We start from the raw sequence: 5,970 nt of genomic DNA on the forward strand, positions 1-5,970 counted from the left end.
TTGGCGGGTCCAGGCTGGATTCGAACCTGCCACCTTAGGTGTATGTGGCTGGCGCCTTAGCCGCTTGAGCCACAGGCGCTGAGCCGGAGAGATATACTTTTGTCCATAATTAGTTCTAGGTATTTCTTGCATCCACCTGGGCAAGGCATTTCACAGGTGACTTTCCGGTATTTGAGCCCTTCTGAGTCCAAAAGAACATAAACAAACTCAGAATGGAAGAAATTAAACAGCTTAGGAATTTTTTTTTAACATTAAAAAGAAAGATTAGCTTAAATTGTGAAGTGGAAAAGAGTCAAATGAATTTTTGCTTTATTTAATTTAGTTTCCTCTTGGTATTGATTGAAAATATTTATAAAATTTTGTATTTACAGAAAATGTATAAAAATAGTACAGAGAGACTCTGGGAGTCCCAGGCAGGAGGATAGCTCAAGCTCAGGATTTTGAGACCAGTCTCAGCAAGAGAAAGACCCAGTCTTTACTAAAAATAGAAAAATCAGATGAGCGTCTGGGTGCGCACCTGTAATCGCAGCTACTCAGGAGGCTGAGGTAGGAGGATCACTTCAGCCCAGGACTTTGAGGTTGCTGTGAGTTAGGCTGATACCATGGCACTCTAGCCTGGGTGACAGAGTGGGACTCTGTTTCAAAAAAAAAAAAAAAGTACAGAAGGCAGTATCCAGTATACCTTTCACCCAGCTTCTTTTAATGTTAATATCTTCTATAACCATGATACATTTATCAAAATTAAGAAATTAATATTGGCATACTACTCATTCTACTACAATTTATTCTGATTTTGCATTCAATATATATTTTTTTCAGCCATTAAAAAGATGGAGACTTTACATCTTTTGTATTAACCTGGATGGAGCTGTGACACATTCTTCTTAGTAACGTATCACAAGAAGGGCAAAGCAAGTATTCAATGTATTCGATACTAATATGAAGCAAGTAGGTGAACTAATATATGTCCACAAAAGAGCATCTATTTCATTTAATTCAAGTTGGGAGGGAGAGAAGTGGAGGAGAGGGGAGGAGGAAAGAGAATTGGTGTGCTCCCCCCAACAGACATAATGTAGGGGTATATGGCTCGCCTCCTAGGTGCAGAACACAACTACAATAGGGACCTTACGTAACAAACACAAACATTGCAACCAAGTCGTTTATACCCTCATATTAATCTGAAATTAAAAAAAAAACTATTCTAGCCTTGGCCATTGGGAGTTGTTTCAAGTTGGCCCTTCTGTCCTTTTGACTTGCCCCATTTTTCCTGTCCCAACCCTTTCTCCAACTGGCCTCGGTCCTTTTTATTGAAGAGTCACATGGAGAAAGGAGATGTGGATGCTGTTTTTATAGACCTTGGGTGTCATTGCTTCTAGGCCCTACCAGTTGACAGAGCAAGGAAATACTTATGTGTGCTGTGACCCGTGTATGCACACACAGGGACATTTATTCCTGTATTTGCATTATTTACTAAAATACAGAAAAATATATGGATATGAAATAAAGGTAACTTCATACTAATATCTCCTGCTCTAATCCAGCACTGTAGGGAACATTTTAGCCTTCCCTTTTTGCATTCGTAGCTTCTTTCTTTGACCTACATTTACTTATTTGTTCAACTCTAGAGTACACTACATTGCTGACCCATGCCCCAAAGAAACAAATTTACCGTCTAGGGTAAAGTGTTTATGTAAAATCCTTTTTGTCTTTAGCTTTACAGTATCAAAAAGACTTTTTTTTTTTTTTTTTTGAGCCAGAATCTCACTTTGGTCACCCACAGCAACCTCCAGCTCTTGGGCTTCGGTAATTCTCTTGCTTTAGTCTCCCAAGTAGCTGGGACTACAGGCCCCTGCCACCATGCCTGGCTATTTCTGTTGCAGTTTGGCCGGAGCAGGGTTTGAACCCACCACCCTTCCTGGTGCTCTACTCATGGAGCCACAGGTGCCACCCTGAAGACTGTTCTTAAAGCTTTCTAAGATCAGCTCCCGAACTCCCTTCTGTGAGATTAGAGCCTGTGTTTGAAATATAATTAAATTTAAGTGTCACAGTCATCATTCCCATCTAGGATGGGAGAGATATTTGTAGTCCATTTATTTATACAAGGATTTGTTGACTTTCCAGACCCCTAGCAACCACCTAATGCTTTCTATATTTTAGTGTATGTATATGTAAGGCTCTATGTAATATTATTCAAATAATACATATTCACTGGAGAAAAATATCCCACAACTCAGGAAAGCAAAAAGAAAGAAAATTAATCCCCAGGAAGCCTATCGCCTGGAAATAACTATGATCAACAGTCTGGGGTATTTTTTTCTAGAGTCTTTTAGATGAACAAAATGGCATTATATCGTTCACATTATTTTGAACCTGATTTTTCCTTTAGCATGTTGTAAACATAAGCTAGTATTCCTTTCTCCCTCTTTTCCTAGGGATTCCAGATCAGTAATCAGAGAAGCTCAGCAAATGCTAATACAAGCGCACCAATAAACAAGTGGGACTCTTCCTGGCAAGGGGAACTGATTAATACAATGTGTGCAAACATTAATTGATGGTGTAAATTAAGAATCAAATCCCTATTTTAAAGATGTTATACACACAGTGCAATCAAGGAAAGCATTTAACCAAATTTGTTTATAAATTCCATTGTGTGCTGTTGAATAGCTAATTTATAATTGCATGAGTCTGTAAAATAATCTATTAATAAAATTGGAGAAAATTGGGCAGAGATTCATTATCTCAGTCAGTCGTGGGCACTCGCTAAAGAACATTTTCCCTGCAAATGAGGTGGAGACCTCATTATCATGCTCAGCAGGCTGAGAAGCACATATCTGCCCTTTATTCTTCCAGTCCTGAGTAATGTTCCAGCAACCCAACTAATTCATTAAAGTTAGTGAAAAACTTGCATGCATGCTTAATCTCCTTTGGTGTTAATTAGAGTTGTCTTTGATTTTAAAAAATGTTTGATAATTTACTGAAATAAAAAAATCAATTGCCTATCAGCTCGGTAAGGCACCGGTACTTTGTGCTTGTCGCTCTTGGCCCTTTTGGAGAAGAAGCTGGGCCCTGGAGTCCTCACCTTTTTCAGAATTGGTGCTTTTTCACTCTGGTTTGGACTCACTAACAGTCAGGGTAGAAAAACCCAGACCTCGAGACTAGTGTCAAGATCAAAATCAGAGAAAGCTGGAAAACATACAACTAAATGACTGTGAATTAAGAGCCAGCAGTGGAGTATTCATTCCTTCATTCTCTATTTCATTAATTAATCAACCAAGAATCAGTGATTAAGCACCAGCGATATGCTTGGCTCCATGCTAGGCACTGTAAAGATAGAAGTTAAAGATTGGGTCTAGAGTGAACAAGAACGTGGGAAAGTGAACACAAAGCAAACTAATAACACCTTTCTGTGAAGCGGGGTAGAAATTTCACAGTATCTGTTTAGTATCTGAAGTGTGTATAGTCTGTTATTCAAAAGTCCAATTCTAGGACTATACCCTATGAAAATACAGTTGATTCTCATTACTTGTGAATTTACCTGCTTTCAAAAATTTATTTGTAACTCCAAGATCAATACTTGCAGCATCTCCACTGTCATTCATGAACATGGGCAGAGCAGTGAAAACTCTGAGTCCCCCAACACTATGGTGACCAGATTTTAACATTGGCAAAGCCAGACACCATTGATGGGGGTGGGGTGGGGTGGGGGTAGGGGTTCTTAATTAAAAATTTGGTCTATATGGAGAAACAAAAATTATCATAGAACACAAAAACAGTATTGTAATACATTTTTTTATTTCAACATAAGTACAATTTACAAATATAATACATTAAAAAATTATGTATAGTATTATTTTATTCTTTGGCATATTTCTCATTTGAGTGAATTTTTTTAGTAGATTGCTGTCGTTGTTTAGAAGGTCATGAAATTTTTCACAAGAATTTGTTAAATTATATTTCACACATAAAATGGCTTTCAAAGTCTCAACACTTAATTGTGATTTTTCTGATGTCCACACTTTATTTACTGTAGAAAAAACGTGTTCAATCACAGCATTAATTCCTGGTTAAGACAACGTGTATCCCACAATTTGTAGTGCATTATTGTATGTAACATGGTTTGTTTCAAAATGATGAAATATTTCTAACCATTTGCTCTCTATCGTGATTTTTGCTGATGCCCAAGATTTGACCTTTTCCTTATCAATATATTTTTTATAATAATGATACCTCGTAAGTCATAAGTGTCACTTTTAAGGCTGGCGCTAGACTTTTTGCTGCCACCATAAAATATAAATAATACAAGTACTGTCTGCTAAATTCATGAAATAAATAAATTATTTACCTAAATTATCTGAATATTTTGACATCACTTGTTTAACTAGCACTAGCACGCAGTACGATGTGTATTATCTGACAGACAGTTACGAAATGTTTTCGTGGTTGCCAATGCCAAAAAATGCCATTGTTCATTAAGTCCAAACAACGGTGGTTGAATTCTAACAACCAATCAAAAATACAAACTTTGATAAGCAGTTCTCGACGATCAGTTCTCAACAATTATTTGTTATTATTAAAGTTTAACATTATAAAATTAACAAAAATAATATAAAACTCATATCCTGGTGAAATAGCCACAGGAATATTCCCTTCCTGTTCTCCTGCTGTTCCCTAGCTTGTCATGCATTCTTTCCAAAAATCAGGACTTTTTAAAAATGCCATGGGACACGGGACAAATTGCTAAAAATCGGGACTTTCCTGCCAAAAGTGGGATGTCTGGTCACCTTAACACACATATTCCCAGGGGAAGTTGCAGAAGGTGGTACTCTGCCTTCCTGTTTTAGTCCTTATACTCTAAACAGGCATCCTTTTCATGGTCTATGTAATGACATATCTTTTGTATTTTTGTGCTTTTGGTTCCTCATTTTACTGTTTTAAATGGCCTGAAAGCGCAGTGCTGAAGTGTTCCCAAATGCGAGAAAATACTGTTAGATAAACCCCATTGGAGCATGAATTGTAGTGGTATTACTCCTGAATTCAATGTTAATAAATCAACACTATATATCTCATTAATTGGAAACACACATGGACTGAACGTTTGGGTCTTCCTCCCCTTCCCCACAGTTCATATGTTGAATCCCTAACCTCCAATGTGATGATATCAGGAGATGGGGCCTTTAAAAAGTAATAGAGTTAGATGAGGTCATGTGGGTGGAGCCCTCGTGATCCGATTAGTACCTTTGTAGGGAGAGGCACCAGAGAACTGGCTCTCTCTCTCTGTGTGTCACGTGTGGACACAGCAAGACAGCAGCCATCTACAAGCTGGGAACAAAGCCCTCACCAGAACCTGACTATCTAGTCATGGGATTTTGTTATGATGGCTCAAGCAGACACAGGCATTTAGAATTCGTCATGAAGAGAACAGAAAATGTGCTTACTCTTGCAGAGCTTCCATTCCAGCATTGCAAGAATTATGGCAGAATTAATTATGAAAATAGTAAAATAAGAAACAACTTTGTTGTCAATGTAGAAAAAACTATTAGCTTGTAGCCCAAGCCCTCCCCCTCCTAGGTGCATCTCGAGAAATGAAGGAAAGAAAAGAGACTTATAAATGTAACTAGTCAAATTATGAAACAAAGGAATACTTTGTTATATTACACATAAAATTATAAACAAATTGTATACAAAGGAATACTTTGCAGACACTAAAAATGCTGTGGATGCGTATTTGTTAATATAGAACACACTCAGGACTAATTGTGGTTTTTAATTAATTAATTAATTAATTTTTATTAATACATAATTATAAGTATTTATGGGGTACATGTAATATTTAGACACGTGCATACAACGTGTAATGATCAAATTAGGGCAATTAGGTTATCCATCACTTCAAATATTTGTCATTTCTTTGTGTTGGGAACATTCTAAGTCTCCTCGTCTAGCTACTTTGAAGCAGATAATAAATGATTA

The sequence above is a fragment of the Otolemur garnettii genome, unplaced genomic scaffold (genome assembly GCF_000181295.1).
Source record: "Otolemur garnettii isolate 467f Iridium unplaced genomic scaffold, OtoGar3 scaffold00002, whole genome shotgun sequence".
NCBI classification, from domain to species: Eukaryota; Metazoa; Chordata; class Mammalia; order Primates; family Galagidae; genus Otolemur; species Otolemur garnettii.